General features: G+C 38.4%; 1 long non-coding RNA gene and 1 other non-coding gene across 2 annotated transcripts in view; both read right to left on the bottom strand.

Annotated features, from left to right (window-relative positions):
• Positions 1-20,144, bottom strand: part of LOC116271469 — a 283,076-nt gene that overhangs the window by 142,423 nt on the left and 120,509 nt on the right. The gene's annotated exons all lie outside the window — the stretch shown is intronic.
• On the bottom strand, positions 17,005-17,108 carry LOC116271516. Its single transcript, XR_004180145.1, has one exon. It is a non-coding gene; the product is annotated as a U6 spliceosomal RNA (small nuclear RNA).

The following is a 20,144-nucleotide window of genomic DNA, read 5'->3' on the forward strand; positions in this document are numbered from 1 at the left end:
GAATAAATTATACCTAAACCCATAAAATATTGACTAAAGAATTAAAAAAAAAATACTTGCAGAGTTATCAGTGTAAGTATACTTTTCTTCTACTACCCTACAATTACAACTTAATCTTTACATTTAAAATGTTTAAATATCACCATTCTCCATAAGCCATAATTATTACATGCACAAGTGGACACAGTTAATGAGGTAATTAGGCTACAATAAAGCAATCTATGAATTAATCAATAATCATTTATGGAGCACTATTGTGTAGCAATCTTGGCTAGGTCTAAAGTAGCCCAATGCTTAGTCCACTTTACAGCATATTCCACTTTACAGCATTTACTCCAATACATTGGAGTATTCAAAATATACAAAACCACAGTTGGGGCAACACCCCTACTAAAAGGAGGAATAGTTGATAGCCCTGGAAAAAACAAGTGAGGTTCTAAGCCTGGCCCTATCCAACTCTGACATTTTTAAACTGGAAGATATATGAGATAATATTTTGAATACCATTGTAATTTCTAAAATGGCTTTTTCCCAACTCACTCACCTGCAGACACTTCAAACTGCAGGCCTAGCCTAATCCAGTTTTTGAGTCAATATTGGCCCCCCCAAATGCAGAATATTATAGCATCATCATGGAGACACAGTGGGGAGTAGGATTGTCTCCGCTGCCAATGGCCCAGTGCTTGTTGTGTGTAGAGTGAGACTCAGACATCTGTTTGTTTACCAAGCCACAGCCTTCCCCCAAGCATCATTGTATTCAGTTTGGATTACTAATCAGGGTTTCATTACCATCCCCTGAGAGCTGGACCCCATCACTTGGGTTTCCAGCCATGGATGTGACCCTCTGCCAAAGGGCCATCTGGACCTGCGGTGTTGCCATCCACCTGATGGCCATTACTGCCTCTGCCTGAGGCCTCCTACCACATGCCCCAGCAGGCAAGGCTGGACACCTTCAGACACAGACATTGGCCTGAAGCAAGCCTGAGATAATAACACATCATGAAACATCAAAATGAATGCTGCTAGTTACGCTCCTCAAGGGCCAATCCCATAAAATTTCTAATATTTATTAAGTACTTCTTTTGTGCCAAGCACTGTTCTAAACACTTTGTATACATTATTTCACTTAATCTTTATAATAATCCATAAATTGCAGAGTATAATCATTACCATTTAAAAATATATATAAAGTATGTTTGACGGAGCATGCTTTAGTAATTTACCCAAAGTTTCAGAGCTTATAAGTGATGAGCCAGGTTTTGAGTCTAAACACAAGCTCTTAATGACTAGGTCATGATAATTAACACCTCATCTCCCAACATGTAGTGCTTGACTTCAGCCTCCCATAGGCTGAGATTTTAACCTTCCATGCACACTAAGAAATATATTTATTACTATTTTAATAACATGAAACACGGCAAAAACATGTATACGATACTTTTAAAAATTATCTTTTTTTCTTTTAAATGGCTTTTTAAAATTGAAAATATTTTAGTCTTGTGCATTGTTTGAAAATATTTTGAAATAATTTGTTTCGAAAACTTTGTAAAGTATTTCATAAACTTTCCAAAGTAACAAATCAAATGATGGGTATAATGCATCCTTTTCTGATCTCTGGGTAATGAAGTAAAGACCCTGATTGAAGGCTGGAGTGGTTATCTTGGGATGGTATGTGATCTCAGGAATGTACAGTGTGCTGGTTATTTAGAGGTTTTCCTGACCATTTTCCTAGTTCTTGGTTCTATTCTAGCCATTGAGGTGCCACATAAGTAGAAGAGGATCAGTGGTCATACCACTACCAAAGGCAGACATTGAGAGAAATACTATATTTGTTTGGGTGAACCACAGTGTTTCTTTACTCTCTCTCTCTCCCTTCTCCTCCCCTCTACAGACAACTCTCTCCAAATCTACTTAAACATGCAGCCTTCTTTTGGAAGAGAAAGATTCTGATATTCATTAACAATTAAATTAATCTTCAAGAAGCCCAAATAGTGATTATATTTGAATAAGTATTTTAATGGGAAAAATAAGGTGAATACGAACAGATCCAGACAGGAGAAATATTATCCTTTTAGGTCTTTAATTCTTTATGCATTATGTTTTTCTTCTAGAATTTTCTTCCGCTTCCTTTCATGTAATGACATGAATATGCTCCAGTGGATCCTAGGGTATCTTTCACATGAGGTTACCCTTGCCCTTTGGATGTCAGGTGGAACAAAGGGATGGAAGATTTTTTGTACTGGGATATTCAGTAAACCCCTAGGCCTACCTATTGTGTAGTTAGAGTTAGAGAAGCAAATGATGTCCGTGAGGGCCTACAAGGCACAAGAGGATGAAAGTTTAACTTAAAGTTTAGATGCTAATATTCTAGCTAATAATAATGTATGATTGCCTCATGTGCTCTCTTTTTTTATATTTCTCTCCTAATATATAAAGATGGATTTCAAAAGACAGGTAGCCTAGGATTCAAATTCGGATCATCTTTACACTCTGTAAAATAACGGATATATTTTTTAAAACATTGTATTTAATACACTCCAATGCCAAAGGCTTTCTACAGACTCATGTGGAGTGGGATGATGCCCACAATGTTGATAAATTGACAGAATAATATAAAGAACCCAAAAGACATGTGCCATGAATTCTGTAGCCACATTTGGACATGAGTGTGAGCCAGAAGATCATTCTATTTGGGAAAATTTAAATTGGGTGCAAGAAGTATTAGCTAACAGTCAGAACCAAGGTATGATCCAAAGTGATAAAACTTGATGAAGTTGGAAGAAGCAAAAAGGAGAGGAATAAGTGACAGAGAGTTGGTATGGATCCTCAGAGTAAGACAGAAACACAAGTAGTTTCAAGGGCATTTGACAACATGAAGTGCCAGCTATATTAGGGCACAGGAGAAAAAAAAATGTTTTCTGGACAGACTTAATTTCTGAAGTGCCTTCTCCTCTTACACTACCATGGAAATTACAGTGTTCTTCTGCTGTCTCACCACCTTTCACATTAAAAAAAAAAATCATGCCTTTCCTTACCTGTCTACCTAATTAGACATCCGTGAATGAGAAATGTGTCTATGTATCTTCAGTTTCTATATGTCCACTACAATCCTCATGCCTGGAATAGGAGAGGTGTTCAATAAATCCACGAACAAAGAAGCAACTGAAGTTCTAAGGTCCAAACAATGTTGATACTTTGTGAACCAGTAGGGGTTTGCCTCTTTCTAATGCCTCCTGGAGCACAAGTGTTCCCAGAATCTGGAGCAGGGTTAAAAGCAGAGATGAATAATGATCCCTATTGTAAAGTTCCAGGGATCCAGATAAGATAACATGCCCCACTCCAGGGAGAATATATATACTTTTTTTTAAGAAGACACAAGAAATGAATAGAAACACTCTAGAATGGAATGCAGCCTGTGTTTGTAAGAGGACTTTAATATTAAGCCCTCAATAAATATTTGATAAATGAATGAATGATTCTGTCCAAAGGGGTTAATCATTAAAATGCTCGGAGGAGACCTCAGCAGGCCCTTGAAGAACATAGCAATTTAAGAAGTAAAAAGGAGGGCACAGGGGAATGTTAGGGTCAAGCCAAACATTGAATTCAGGATGGCATATGGAATTTACTGTAAGTGGTCTCTGTGCTGAGATGCTTCTTACTGTTTGTGCAAATTTAGTTCTGTTAACTTTTCCCAAAACTTCTCTATCACCTTATCTTGGAGCTTAATTCTAACTCTGTCTACTATGTCCATACTCTGGGAATGTCTTCAAGATAATATTATCTTGTTAAAATTTGGCTTCAGACTTCAGGACTTTTACATTCTTGGATGGGGATCTAAACAAGACACGAACTAATGATAAAGAAATATGGCTCCTTCTCCATTATTTTAAACAAGAAAATATTATTGTTATTGTAGCTGTTTGACAAGCAAGGACATTAAACTTGCTATGGATAAGAAATTTGAAAGTTGATTTTTTTTTGAGGCAGACAATAAGGAAGAGTGTTTTTGGACATACTTTGCTCAAACCTTTCCTGTGTTTGAGTATTCCACCCAAATAGAACTTTCTCCATTGAGCCATTTGCTGTCCTGTCAGCTAAAAACAAAAACAAAAACAATAAAGCCAAACAAAACAAAACAAAACGATACTTGGCACTTGATGTGTAACACAGAGACTACATTCTTACAATCGGTCAGAAGCAGAACTTGACCAATACGAAACAACACATATCCTAAGGAAACAACATGCACAGATAATTTGCAGGAAGTTTAGAACAACAATAAATTATTTTAATTCACTCTGTATTGCAAAGCTTGTTGCTTTTCATAATGCCTTGATACAACACGTGGGATGAAGAATCTATTTTTTAAAAGAAAGACAGTTCTAATCTCCTGATCTAGATACCGTTTGCTACAAATTTTGTTAACACATTTGCCTGGGAAAAGTTTGCAAACAAAGGCAAAGACAGACAAAGAGCATATGCTAAATTGATCATTTTTGTGTCTGAATATTCACTATTTGAGAGACAAGAAACTGTTCAATCTGATTTGGGTTATGATTATACTGTAGTCCAAATTGAAGTGTCTGTGGAAATGGATTGGGTGAGCTTCTCGGTTGTCAGTCATATCACTTATTCCGTGCAGAGTGAGATGAGGGCACTCATGGGAAACGGTAGAAGTGGTTCTGTGATCTACCGAGACAGATGGGTGTTCCTTTCCTTTGAGGAAGCCCTTCCTGCCTCCTTGAGCAGCTACTGTGGATGAAGAGCAGGGAGCAAACACCCTCTCTGAATTAGTCCATTCTCACACTGCTATAAAGAAATATCTGAAATTAAATAATTTATAAAGAAAAGAGGTTTAATTGGCTCACAGTTCCATGGGCTGTACAGGAAGAATGGCTGAGGAGGCCTCAGGAAACTTTCAATCATGGCAGAAGGGGAAGCAATGTTATATAACTAGAGCAGGAGAGAAGTGAGCAAAGGGGAGGGACTACGTCTTTTTTTTATCTTTATTTTTTGAGACAGACTCTTACTTTGTTGTCCAGGCTGGAGTACAGTGCAGTGGCGTCATCTCAGCTAATTGCAACCTCTGCCTCCCGGGTTCAAGCAATTCTTCTGCCTCAGCCTCCCGAGTAGCTGGGATTATAGGTGCCTGCCACCACACCTGGATAATTTTTGTATTTTTAGTAGAGACTGGGTTTCACCATGTTGGCCAGGCTGGTCTTGAACTCCAGACCTTGTGATCCACCCACCTGGCCTCCCAAAATGCTGGGATTACAGGTGTGAGCCACTGTGCCTGGCCCGGGGCTACAAATTTGTAAACAACCAGGTCTCAAGAAAACTCACTATCAAGAGAACAGCAAGAGGGAAATCTACCCCCATGATCCAATCACCCCCTAATGGGCTCCTCCTCCAACATTAGTGATTACAATTCAGCATGAGATTTGAGTCAGGATACAAATGCAAACCATTTCATACCCTCTCCAATCCTGCCAGTGCCACCCTGGGCCTGACTTGGGGGAGAGTCTCCAGGAAGCATTCCAAGAGCTCAAATTCTGGATCAAGTATTCTCAAATCAAATCAGCAAACACATCTGAAAGAACTGGGCTGGGAGCAGGGTGAGATTTTGTACACGATGCAGCAATATGGTTAGAGAGACAGAATATAAACATGTAAAAATTTAAATAATGAAAAATACGAGTGGCAGTTTAAGACACTAAAAGAAAAGCAAAGTAAACATTGCAGCAAAGAGTGCTGTGCAAAAGAGGAGGAATTCCTGTGAGAAATGACGTTTCAGAAATTGATCCTTGTCACTTACCAAAAACAATTTAAATCATATCTGTCAGTCTTAGCAAGGGATGTAAAGACACAATTAGGTTTGCTCTCAGGGCACTGGATGGAAGATTCTCCCTTTGTTTTTCCCTTCCCACCAGTTTCAATCAGAGTTTTCCAGAGAAACAGAACCAACAGGAAACTAGACAGACAGACAGATAGACAGACAGATAGATAGATAGATAGATAGATAGATAGATAGATAGATAGACAGACAGATACATAGATAGATAGATAGATAGATAGATAGATAGATAGATAGATAGATGATAGATAGATAGATAGATAGATAGATAGATAGATAGATAGATAGATAGAAAGAAAGAAATTAGCTCATGTTATTGTGGGGGATGGCAAGTCAAACCTGTAGGGAAGGCCAGCAGGCTGGCAGGCTGAAAACCCAGGCAGTATCTCTATTTTACAGTCTTGAGGCAGAATTACTTCTTCTCTGGGAAATCTCAGGTTTTTGCTCTTAAGGCATTCAGCTAATGGAAGTCCATCAACATTATCTGTGATAATCTTTACTTGAAGCCAACTGATTATAAATGTAATCACACCTACAAAATATCTTTAAAGTAACAACTAGACTACACCAGTGTTTGACTAAACAAAGGGCACAATAGCCCAGCCAAGTGGATGTGTAAAATTAACAACTGCAGCAACCACAGAGGTTTTCTGCGCGCACACACACACACACACACACACACGAGGCAGCTTATTAAGCAATTCATGTGCTTTAAAACATATTTCTGCTCTAAATGACCACAGTTTCTTCTTCTTCATACCATTCTTAACATTGTTATTACTTGCTGTTCTTAATTATTCACAAAATCAATTCCATTGTTTTCATTAGGTTATTTTCCTTCATAAAACTTGTGAGGGTCCCCAGTCTGTTTCTAGATAACATCCACAGATTCCCCACTATCTGACCCCATCCCATTCTGTCTCTCCATTTAACTCCCTGATATCCCTCCAAACCAAGCTTGGACTTCAGTCAGTCACTCTGCCTCCTGCAGCCCTCTGACTTAGACTCTTCCTTGCTTTGCTTTTTTGAGTCTCTCCTCCTAGAGAATCTTCATATTGTTTATAGCTATTGATATTTTCACTATGAATCATTTCCTGATTTGCTAAGCATAGATTCATTACCTACTGAAGCCTCAATGAATGCTTTTCTGATTATTTTTAAGGACTTTGGTTTCTCTTGATTGAATGGCTGAGAGTAATTATTCGTGTGTGTGTCCATTTTCTCTCTCTTTCTCTTTCTTTCTCTCTCTCTTAGCAGTAACCACCATGAAGCTTGAACATCTTTTCATTTTTTCAATGTATCTTACTCAGAGGCCAGTGTGCAGTAGGTCTTCAGGATGTATGTACTTTTAGTATAAACAGAGAAGGAAGGAAGGAAGGAAGGAAGGAAGGAAGGAAGGAAGGAAGGAAGGGAGGGAGGGAGGGAGGGAGGGAAAAGTATGTTGATAACTTGATAGAGAAAGCACATACAAAATTATAAAATTTCAGAATTTTAAAGCTGAAAAGATCTTTGGTGCTCATCTTTGTTCCATCTTTTAATAAGGAAAAAAAAAAGTGAGACTTAGAGAGTTTAAGTGACTTGTCTAGAAAGAAGATACATGATTTAGGTTCAGGTCACAGAGGTGGCATATACCTGACCCAGAATGCTTTCTATGATACCATGCTGCCAGCAAATAATCAATGTCAATGGACCACTAAATTACCTTCTTTTATCACCCTCCAAATTTGTAGATGTTTCATTACTACCCTCCTCTTTCATGGGGTGTGGTAGTGTAGTCACAGGGCTGTTGACAAATGGTCCTGTTCTCCTTCTTCCTACAAGGGGAAGGACTACACTCCTTGCTTCCTTTGGGTTTGAACTTGGCCTGGTGACTTGCCTAAACCAGTGCGATAGACAAGAAAGCAGATGCCAAAGACTACTTTGGTGCCTTGTTTTTCCTGCATCAGACTGGCTCTTACTATTTCAGATGGTGGAAGCTCTGTGAGTCTGGATTTAAGCAAGTATCACATAGAGTGGGGTCTCAAGTTGGTCTATGAAAGGACAGGGATCAATAAATAAACCTGTTTCAACTACAGAGTTTGAATGTAGCTGTTTCTACAATGTAACTTAGCCCATCCCATCCGATACAGTGGCATGCTGAAAATGAGTATATTCATTTGCTGGGGATGTCATAACAAAATACCACAGATTGAGTGGTTCAAACAGCAAACACTTACTGTTTCATAGTTCTGAAAGATAGAAGTCCAAGATTAAAGTGTCTATAGGGTTGATTTCTTCTGAGGCCTCTCCTTTTCTTGCAATTGGCCACACACTCGCTATGTTCTCAGGTGATCTTTCCTCTGTGCAGGAGAATATGTGGGTTTTGTGTGTTTGAATTTCCTTCTTTTAAAAGCCAAACTAGATTAGGGCCCACCCCATTGTCCTCATTTCAATGTAATTACCTCTTTAAAGGCCTTATCTCTAAACATAGTTGCATTCTGAGTTATGGGGGTTTAGGACTCCAATATGTGAAGTTTGGAGAAACACAGTTTCACCCGTAACAGTGAAAAATATAATCTGTTTAAAATGTTGAGAAACATATGAATGAGTGAAGGCAATAGAAGCAATAAATTGGTTTGGTTTTCTGCCCTGGTCTCCATCAGAAAGTAGAGCTATGACTGGATAAGTTTTACTTTGACTTATTGGATTCGTTTTAGTTTTGCTTCCTGCCTATTGCTGTTTAAGAAAATGCTGGAGATAAAGAATGAAGCATAGATAGTTTACTGCTCACTAAATATTGGGGAACTCTCCCACATTTCCTAGTCTCCTTGAAATTAGATCGTGTGACTTGCTCTGGTCATAGGACTTCCTTGTGGAGTTGTTGGACTTACAGCAGATTTGCATGAGGAAGAAACAATGTTTTATGGGTTAACCCTCTGAGATCTAAAATAGTTTGCTATTATGGTATATTCCTATACTATCCTTACCCCAAAAAAGAGTGTACGTGCAATAACGTATGTAGTATATGTGTGGGGCAGGCAGGCAGTGGCAATAGTTTAGGGAAGGGATATGCATTCAGTAGCAATGATAGACAATGGAAATAACATGAGAACACTGACACTTTAGCAGAGTGGGCTTGCTTTATGTTTGTTCTTTTATTTTTCATTTAGGATGGAAGGATTCCAAGAAAAAAACTTCATCTGCTTCACTATTTTACCTAGGGCTGGCCTCGAATACCAACCTAACAGAACCATCTTTTCTCCCTAGACAATTTACACTTCAGAAAAGCATTTGGAACTAAGTTTTCATAAGGTAGAAAGTAATTTAATGTTGAAAAGGTAGAGCCAACCATACATGAATAAATGCATATCCACTGCATATTAATAATGCAATATAATAATCTACCCTCCTCACTTTTAGAAGACTCCTCTGAGCCCTTTCTCAATGTTACGATGGCTCTGAGCTCCAGGCCAATTCTGACTTTTTTCTCCTTGTTTCTGCGAAGTGTTCAGGAGTGTTACAAGCAGACTCCAGGAAATCCATTTGAAATGGAGCCCTGGCAAAGTTCTCTGAGACTAGAGAATAGTGAAGCAAAATGTATGTAGCTATATCATGCCTGAAATAGTTGAATGAACAATGGTTGTTTATTCTAGATCAAAAAGAACATACGGAGAGTATTATTACTGTTTTTCATTATTTCTAAAGTGTCATATATATATAAAAGTAATCAAGAAATTACAAAGTAATTTGAGTTTACTGTTAGTTTTTGAAGTAGTAGCCACCTCAACATTAGGGTTAATGTACATAAATTTATGTATTTGAAACTAATGTGTTTGATTTAACAATAGAGTTGCCCTCTATGATCTCTAAGATTTGTTCATTATTAGTTCAACAAACATTTGATAGATATTGGTCAAATAAGTTATAAAGTGATGTGTTTATAAAGGTCAAATAAGTTAAAGTCCTTTTCCCTCACATATCTGAATCAGCCGACATTCTAGTGAGGGAGATGGATGGATGACCAACAACTCTATACTGGAAGTAGAGACAAGGCATATTCACAGAGAGCCAGACATTCTCCAAAGCCTTGTTGGAAGGTATCTTTGAGAAGGTAACTCTTAGCCTGGGATTTCTAAGAAAGGCAAAACCAAAGTCAAGCCATTACAGGCAAAGAATATGCAATGCAACAGATATGGAAAATAACATTTTTTTTGGTGAGTTCTAACTAGGGAAATGTCAGAAATGCTGTACAGCGAGAGTCCTGTCATGGTTAGAAATCAGGCTGGGAAGGTGGAGAGGTCAGGATGTGGAAGATTTTTGGATTTTATTCTATAGGCAATGGGAAGTCATGGGAAGATTTTAAATCCATGAGGAACATAATGTAAACCACAAACCTTTGTACAGTCTCATTCATTTGCAAAGATCCATGATCCCAAGAGAATAATGCCCTATCACTTCATTTTAACTTCCACAGTTCTTGCAGTTCATATCTTAAGAGTATTTACCTTTCTCCTGCCACAGTAGTCTTTAATTTTAGTTTGAAAATATTTATTTTGTTTTTTTTAATTATTCCAACAAATTAGTGACTTTAAGACAGAATTGTGCCCTCTTTATCTTAATATTCCTTACAGTAACTGACATATATATTTGCCTAAACAGATGCTCAAAAAAAGAAATATTGTTAAGACTATGTGACTTAGGCATCCTCCCAGGGGGAGATTGCCAGAAAAGAGGCATAAAACTCCCCTCGCAAAGTCTGAGGATACAACAGGTACACAAGGAGCATGTAATTTAAGCAAGAATACGTAAGAGGAAGAGCAAACCATGCTGCTTACCACCTGAATTACTCAGCCTCAATTCTCTCATGTGTAATATGGGTAGAATAACTAGAATATTTATCTCATATGGCCTTTCTGAGAATTAGGCAGGATGATGTAAGTGAAAATGTTACAGGAATTGTGCAATACTATAAAACCACTAGCAATGTTGGTAACAACAATGATGTCCATCATGAAGATAAGAAATTTTCAAGTAGTCAGACATGCAGAAATGCTCTTCACTTTCATACAGTTCAGATATAAGCACCTATGAATTGAGAACATTCTTCATCATGTTGAGCCCAAATATGTTTACTATCTAAACTGTGCACTGAATTTGGCCAGTGGTGCTCCTTCCCATATAGTTTCCATTGGAAAAATCATTTTGAATATTGAAAATGATAGAATGTGAAGTCAGAACTGCCAGGTGCTGGTGCTGGTTCTGGCTTCATTACTAGCCATATTTTTTGTTTTCACAGCTATGAAATGGATAGTAATACAGCTCTGGCTTCCTCTACTGGATTAATTTTCTGGTCAAAAAGAAGAATATGAAAACCCACCCCAGCCAGGCACAGTGGCTCATGCCTGTAACCTCAGCACTTTGGGAGACCAAGGCAGGCAGATCACCTGAGGTCAAGAGTTTGAGACCAGCCTGGCCAACATGGTGAAACCCTCTCTCTCCTAAAAAAATATATTCAAAAATTAGCTGAGTGTGTTGGCACATGCTTGTAATCTCAGCTACTTGGGAAGCTGAGGCAGGAGAACTGCTTGAACCCGGGAGGCGGAGGTTGTAGTGAGGTGAAATTGCGCCATTGCACTCCAGCCTGGGTGACAAGAGCAAAACTCTATCTCAAAACAAAAAACAAAAACCCACCCCTATTATTTATGAAAAGGAACATGCTATCCCCATAGATGTGATACTACCTAGTATAACATAGAACACATTCAATGATTTCTAAGGACATTTGCCAAGAAAGGTAAGTTTGGGGAACTCACAATTATTACCAAGAACTACATCCCCTATATCCACCTACTCTAAGCCATATTTGTACACATAGAAACTTTATGCATAGAAATTGTTTTCCCAATCACCAGTATAGTAAGAGCAAGGTTACTGCAGCTGTATGGGCACATAATAAAAGACAGGAAATGAAATGTCAATAGAAAATGTAATGCCTTTCTAATATATGTCCTTCACTTATTGAGACAGTTACCTGGCTGTTCTTGAAACAGGAATGATTTGTTTATAAACCAGGTATATTCTTTCAGCTCTTGAAAGAAGGAAAAAAGTCCTCCATCACATTTTTCTCTCCCACATCACCTGAAAATGTATTTCCTGCATTTCTATGACTATATATTTATTTATTTATTCATTCACAACTAATTTCTGGGCACCTACTATATGCTAGTTACATATGAGAATGTTGAGGCTAATCAAGTTGCCCTTGTTCTCAAGCACCTTTCAATATAGTAAGGAAAGCCAGTCATGTAAACAAATCAGGGCAATAAAACACTATAGTTGTTATGACAGAAGTATATGCAGGATATACAGGGAGACACAAAAGGGAATGTTTAATTCTGCCTGGGGAGAAAGAAAAGACTTTATGAAGGAGGTGATGTTTGATGTGGTTCTTAAAATATGAGTGAATTTATAGGCAGACAACAGGGAGAAAAGCTTTCTTAGCTAAATATAATACGAAAATACAAGTACTGCAGTGTAGAATGGGTCCGAGGATAGGATGATCAATTTACTGAGCAACAGAAATATCAGAGAAGGGATATCTGACACAGGCTATCCAGTTAAATATCCAGATATGGAATCCAACATGCAGGAGAGTGGCCAGGGCTGTACGTCACAATGATCCACCTCTGACTCTTACTTTTGCTGAGCCTTGAGGACAGACATCCTTTTCCTAGAATGCAGACGTTTGTACTGGTTCTGTAATTGGAGAAGAATCTTAGTGAAGTCAGTCTTTGGACATGGTTCTTGGCCCTCTGACTTTGCTTGTGTCATCAGATCCTGCAGGCTTCGGGACTGTGATTCTACATTGAGGAGTGTTCTGTCCTCCTCTAGGGCATGCGCCTCTATCTACCTGGTGTCACAATGTTTGCATCCAGGTAGATAGTCATTATTACAGGAACAGAAATAGGGTCTCATGTGGCAGTCTTTTAGAATGGTTGGAAGGCACATTACACAGTGGTTAAGGGTGTGGAGTCAAGCATTAGGCACCTCGTTTTCAAACCCTACGTGTGGGATCAAGGGTAGTATCCTTTGCCTTCCTATGCCTTAATTTCTTTATCTATAAAAGGGGAATAATCATTTTTCTTTTATAGAGTTTCCATGAAGCATATAACGTGATAAATATTAACCTCTGTCATTATTCATATGACTAGGTAAAGATGGTGAGATCTTTGTCCCTAGAACGTAGATAACTGGATCAAGGCTACTCTTCCTGGAAACCTCATGTATGCCACCTGCCCAATCACTTCAATGGATGTATTATCAATAGTACATAGGACACTTTGATTTGGACTTTCCTAAATGGTTAGTTTAGGTTTTGATCTACACATTTTGATGTTCATGCATGTAGAAGCAAAAGTAAGTGGCCTATTTTAAATACTGGCCAAAGCCTTTTTTAAAACTCTTAAAAAAAAAAAAAAAAAAACCTCCCATGATATTAAATTTCTTAAAAATCTACATACAAAAGTGGTGACTGCTCTCCCATATATAAATATAAAAGTCCCAGCATGTAAATGCATTAGCTAAAATAAGTATTTGATCCTTTCAACCAAAGCCCATTTTCTCTTCCATCCAGAAAGCCTTGAAGTGTGAGTATTACACTACTTGCAGGTTTCTATGTAGGCAGGGGATAAATAGTCTGCTTCTGTAATTAATAACTATTAAGGCTGTTTGACTGATCATATCTTTGGGCTCCTGAAATCTCTTCTGTGCAGGTGTGCATTAATGGAATTCATTAAATTCATATATTTCAACAGATAGTAATTTACGATCTTTTATAAGATCTGTCAGGAGCCGCAGCAGGAGATACAGGACTGTCTCAGGGCATTACAGAGCAAACCGGGCTCCCTCCCTCAGAAATGGCTCGCTTATGAGTAATAAATACGAATGTCAATGCAATAGGTAGTCACATTATGTGCATTCTATGACATTTGCTATCTGAAAATATGTAGGATAAGCTTTTCATCACTGGCAAAATCCTGAACAGGGCTGAACGATTTTCAGAGACACTGAAGGAAAAGTGTGTGGGAGTTCTAACCACTTTATATTTGCCATAAAAAAGGAGAACTTGGGAACAGATCAAGGCTCTGGGAAAGTAATGAGTTTTCCCAGGGATGAGTCATCCTCCCAAGCTCACTAAATGGGGCAGCCTCTCCATTCTGACCAGTGTTTTCAAGGGAAATAGAAATCAGCCTTGACTTCTGTCATGTCCCACCCTCGGCTCAGCCCAAAAAGAACTGCTGTCCTATCAGAGACGGGGTGTCCCTTCAGCATGGCCAAGTTTCTGAATGGGCAAAGCCATCAGCCACTTTCCTCAGGGGGTCCCAGGATGGCAGGGCCACATTTGTGAGGTGAAATGCTACTTGAGGGACTTTCATAATTAATTTAAAACTGAAAACAATCCTGAGAGAACCAGTAAAGGTATTATGTAATTATCAGCTAACATCTAAGGGGATGGTTAGAGGTGAATGAAATGAGAGGCAATGCAAGGTAGGAGGTTGTCCTGAGCCAGCAGGGACAGGATGAAGAGAATGAGTTGGGAAAATTAGAAAGTAACAACCTTAAAAGGTCCCTTTCATATTTTATAAATGGAGTAAAACGTTCTTCAGTGGTTTTGTAAGGGGAAGGGTTGAGTTGAGGTCAAAGCCGATATTGCAATGAACGCTCCTGTTTATGCAATGCTCTTACCATTCAAAGAATTCTTAAAACAGTTAGATGAGGTTGGCAGGCCCCCTTTTAAAGGAGATAAATGAGCCCTATCCCTATTCCGAAGCTAATTTGTGTCTTCCAGGGTACAGTGGTGGTTTTATGAGCTTATCCTATTCTGGAGTTTCCTAAGGAAATAACAGACAGAGGCATCTGCTTTCAGGGACCATCTAAAAAATCAGCAACACCAGGACCACCAGCCAGATCCCAAACATGAGAATGTGAGAGCCCTCACCAGGAAGTGGGGGTATGTTTTCTTTTATTTTGTTTTGCTTGTTGACGGTCAAAGAAAATATATTTTTTAATGTATTATATAGGCATATATATATACATGTATTATGTATATATATAATGTGCATGTATCTTATGGACAATATTTACTACATGATTAATTAGAGAAGTCATTTGCCTTTTAAAATGCTTCATTTTCTAAACCAACCTACCACACAGATATCTATACATTATCCACCCCAACACATTTCTGGTCTAAATCATTAAACATGAGACTGATAAAAATATAACTTTTGCACAAATACGGAATAGATCTATGACATAGAGCTAAGCAAACTAATATACCCATATTCTGGCTAGGTGATCATCAGAGTATGGGTATATTAGTTTGGTTAGCTCTACGTTGTAGATCATTTCATAGATCCTTCTGTTTTTGAATTGTATATTATCTTTTAAATTGAGGTCTAATTTACATCCAATAAAATACAGTGTACAGTTCAATTAAGTATATAGTTCAATGAATTTTGAGACATGTATACACCCACATAATCAGTCTGCAATGAAGATACATAGTGTATTCATATCCTACAGCATTCCCTTCCTACCCTTTACCACTATATCCCACTCCATACCATCTCTGAGGCAACTGCTGCTTTGATTTCTGTAATGTCATATAAAGAGAACCATAAAGTATGTTCTATGTTCTCTTTTATGTCTGGCTTCTTTCACAAAACATAACATTTCTGAAATGCATCCATGTTATGCTATGTATCAGTAGCTTGTTCCTTTTCTTCATTAAAGAGTACATATCGCATCATCATACCACAACTTGGAACTATTCACTGGTTCATGAATATTTGCAATTTGTTTATGTTTGATTATGAACAAAACTGCAATAAACATTCTTATATATAAATGTTTTTGTGGGCATGTTTTCATTTCTCTTGTGTAAATACATAAGAGAGGAATCTCTAGGCCATATGATAACTATAGGTTTAATTTTATAAGAAACTGTCAAATTACTGTCCAAAGTACTGGTACCATTTTTAATGGTACATTTTTAAATGAACACGTAATAGTTATATATGTTATGGTGTTCGGAGTGATATTTTGATACAATGTGTAATGATCAAATTAGAGTAATTAGCATATCCCCCACCTAAAACATGTATCTTTTATTGGTGTTGGGAACACTCAAAATCCTCTCTTCTAACTATTAAAAATATATATACAAAAGAAATTAGCCAGGGGTGGCAGCATGTGCCTGTAGTCCCAGCTACTCGGGAGGTTGAGGCAGGAGAATTGCTTGAACCTGGGAGGCAAAGGTTGCAGTGAGTCGAGATTGCGCCACTGCACTCCAGCCTGGGTGACAGAGTGAGACTCCATCTCTACGGAAACAACAACAACAACAACAACAACAAAATATATATATATAAAATAAATTGTTGCTATTCACCCTATCATGTTTTAGAAGACTAGAACTTATTTCTCCTGTCTAGCTGAAATTTTGTTTCCATTAACCAACCTCTCCGTATCTTCTGACCCAACCCTTCCTAGCTTTTAATAACCATCATTCTAGACTCTGGGCCGGGCGCAGTGGCTCATGCCTGTAATCCCAGCACTTTGGGAGGCCAAGGCAGGTAGATCACAAGGTCAGGAGTTTAAGGCCAGCCTGGCCAGCATGGTGAAACCCGGTCTCTACTAAAAATGCAAAAATTAGCCAGACGTGGTGGCGCTTGCCTGTAATCCCAGCTACCCGGGAGGCTGAGGCAGGAGAACTGCTTGAACCCAGGAAGCGGAGGTTGCAGTGAGCCAAGATCGTGCCACTGCACTCCAGTCTGGCAACAGAGTGAGACTCTGTCTCAAAAAATAAATAAATAAATAAATAAATAAATAAATAACTATTATTCTAGACTCTACTACGAAATTAACTTTTTAAGCTTCTGTACGTGAGGGAAAACATGTGATATTTACCTTTCTGTGCCTGAATTATTTTACTTAACATAATATCTCATGCTCATCCATATTGCTGCATGTTGCTGCAAATGACTGCATGTTGCTGCAAAAGTATTTCATTCTTTTGTATGACCAAATAGTATTCCATTGTGTACATATACCATATTTTCTTTATTTATTCATCTGCTGATGAACACTTAGTTTGATTCCATATCTTGGCAAAAACTATGAAACATTTTACAAATTTGTGTGTCATCCTTGGACAGGGGCCATAATAATTTTTACTGTATTTTTTTTTTTTTTTTTTTCAGACAGGGGTTTCACCATGTTGGTCAAGTTGGTCTTGAACTCCTGACCTCGTGATCCACCTGCCTCAGCCTCCCAAAGTGCTGGGATTACAGGCGTGAGCCACTGTGCCCAGCCTTCTGTATTGTTTTATTTTCAGTATATGTGCTGAAGAAGTGAGCACTAACCTTTTTATTCCCTTCATCATATTTTCAAATACTTCCAGGAATTAATATTACAGGCAAGATTAATCAGTGTTAACTACTGATATTAGAATAATGATTCAATTTAAATCTTCCAAATAGTAATTTGTCAAATATTCAGGATATCTTGTAATAGCTAAGTTTACAAAGAAAAGTAAGACATAGTCCTTGCTCTTGAGAAACTTATGATGTATTAAGAGAAACTAGAAGCCAATATGGTAAACGATAATGAAAGTGCATAAACCAATGTGGGGATATAAGGCAGTTACAGAGATCTTCACAAGGCTCAGGCAGGGCTTCGGAGTCCTGAGGATATTTGAGCTTTGAAGAGGTCTTTCACTCACTGAACATGTATTCATTAGGTGCCAATTATGTTCAGATGCTCCGTAAATGGAATTGAATTTTGTAAGGAGGGAGACTCAAGGTCAAAGCAGGAAGATTGTATCCAATCTGGAGCCAGCAAATTGACGGGAAAAAGAAGGGAATTAATAATTGCTTCACACCTATTGTCTACTGGGTGCTTAATCTCTCAGCAGCCTAGTTCAAGATTTTTATTCCCACATTACAGATGACAAACATGAGTTTCAGAGAGGTTATTTTGCTTGCCCAGGTTTCATAGAGCATGCATGAAGCAGAGCTGGAGTGTGAATGCATCTGGTGTCCTTGCAGAGTCCACTCCCAGGGCAGTTGCCTTTTTGTACAGGCATAGAAACAGAATAAAAGAAGATGAAGAGAGAACGAGAGACGGCACCAATGGCAACATGATTTTAGTGGCTGAGGTTACGTTATGCTTTATCTAGAAATGGAAGCCACAGGGGCCTTGAGACAGAATGTAAAGAGCATTGGCTTTAAAATCAGAATTGCTTGAGTTCATATCCCGACTGATTCACTGAGTAGCTTGACCATCATTGATTATAACAGAAGTCATCAGGGATAATAATATCCATTGCATCACTGTATACCAACGTCCAGTGTTTAAGTAAATATGACACTTAGTAGTTATATTTATTTAAATAATGATCACATCATTGGCCACATTCTATATGCAAGGCTTTTGTCCTGTGTGTGACTGTGTGTATGTATATGTGTGCTGTGTGTGTGTGTGTGTGTGTGTGTATATATATATTTGGACATTGTGACAGCATTCTAAGTCCAAAAGTCCATCCATGTCCACCCATCACTTCCTTTTATAATGCTTATTGGTTTGGGTTTTGAGATATCTTTCATGAGCCATACTCACATTACCTTCATGATATTAGTGAAATTTCCTACAATTGCATGTAGACCACTGTTGCTCATCATTTTGCATGAAGTTTAGCTGACTTGAACCTGCTTCAGAAATGTACATTTACTCCCAAATTCACTTGCTTTGCAATGCTTGAGATGGGTGGACCTAAAAACCTTGGCTACAATTGAGAGCACCTGCCAGTTCCACAGGAGAAATAATCAGAAGTGGTTTCTGACACTGAGCAATGCTATGGTCACACAAGCACTACCTTGGAACGTTGAGACAATTACGTTAAGTTGAAGGCCCCTAAACCAAAAGAAGAGAAAAAAAAACAGTCTGTCTGTTTTCCAATGGTTGGTTTGTTGTTTGCAATCATATTAAATACCCACTTTTTGCATAACCCATGGACAGACTAAATGGTGACTCTTAATAATCCAAACGGCAACATTATGGAGAACTCCTGTAAGGCAAGTCTAGACACTAGAGTAAAAAAGAACTTAGTGGTATTTCTAAGAAACTGACTCAAAAAAAAGAAACAAAACAAACAAACAAAAAGCTGGTAGAGTCAAAACCAAAAGAGCAGAACCATCCAACTGGAGAATTTTTTAAGTGAGATGTAATTTCATAGGTGACAGTAAAAACCAGACTGGACATGGCAGTAGCAAATGCACTCTAAGGAGCGATTTTGGTGGTAGGAACAAGTTGGCCTTATTGCCCTAATGGATCATCCCTTTCTCTATCTGCTGTGATATGAGAGCTGATGAGATCCTGCCTGAGGCAGCGGGACCGTCTCAACACAGATTGTCTCTCCATTCACAGGGGTAAACACTTTACTGGGAGATTTAAAGTGAAATTTAGAATTACAGGGAAGTATCTAGGAAACAGATATTTTTTCTTCAGTGAACTCTTAAGAGGGCTTGTCAGTAAAGTTCAAGCAAGCAGGTGTGCCGAAAATTGCTTTAAAACCAAACAGACAGTAGGAGGCATGCATATGCCAGAAATCATAGCCCCCGTGAGACAGACAAGCCCATTTTTCAGCAGGAGCAGCTGTTGGTGCATCTGCAGACAGGTTGTTGTCAGGAGTGTTGAGCAGAGAAATTTCAGGAGAAAGGTGCTCATGAGAAGGGAAGAGGCGTGAGGTCTCTGGTGTATAAGATTCAGCAAAGAAACTTGGGTGATGTGCTGAGTCCTGGGCTGACATTGTTAGAATTTAGAATTTCATCTGAGACTGGGAGGCTGGACAAAAGTGGCACTGAGACTTTAGATTGGAGTTTGTTAAATCCTGAGCAATAAAAATTGCAGTTCACTCTAATGAAACTTCCTGGGAAGACTATTAGTATTAAACAGGGAGACTCTCTCCCCAGAAATAATGCTAAATCACAGTCACAAATACTTCCAAGTCCAGTTCGGCACAAGCCAGAACATGATTGCATTTTTTAAATTAAATTCACTCTTATTGCTTTGGCAGTTGCCATTTTCTGAAATTAATAGGAATAGAATGCATGAACCAAAAGGCTAAGGGTGACCATACTGTATTAGAGGTTACAGAGGTGAAGGTGACAAAGGTGGGTGGGCAGGCAGAGGTAGGGGTGGCCATATCTTTATTAAGCATTTACTTCAAGGGAGTAGATCCATGAAAAAGACT

This window comes from Papio anubis, chromosome 19, assembly GCF_008728515.1.
Source record: "Papio anubis isolate 15944 chromosome 19, Panubis1.0, whole genome shotgun sequence".
In the NCBI taxonomy this organism is placed as follows: Eukaryota; Metazoa; Chordata; class Mammalia; order Primates; family Cercopithecidae; genus Papio; species Papio anubis.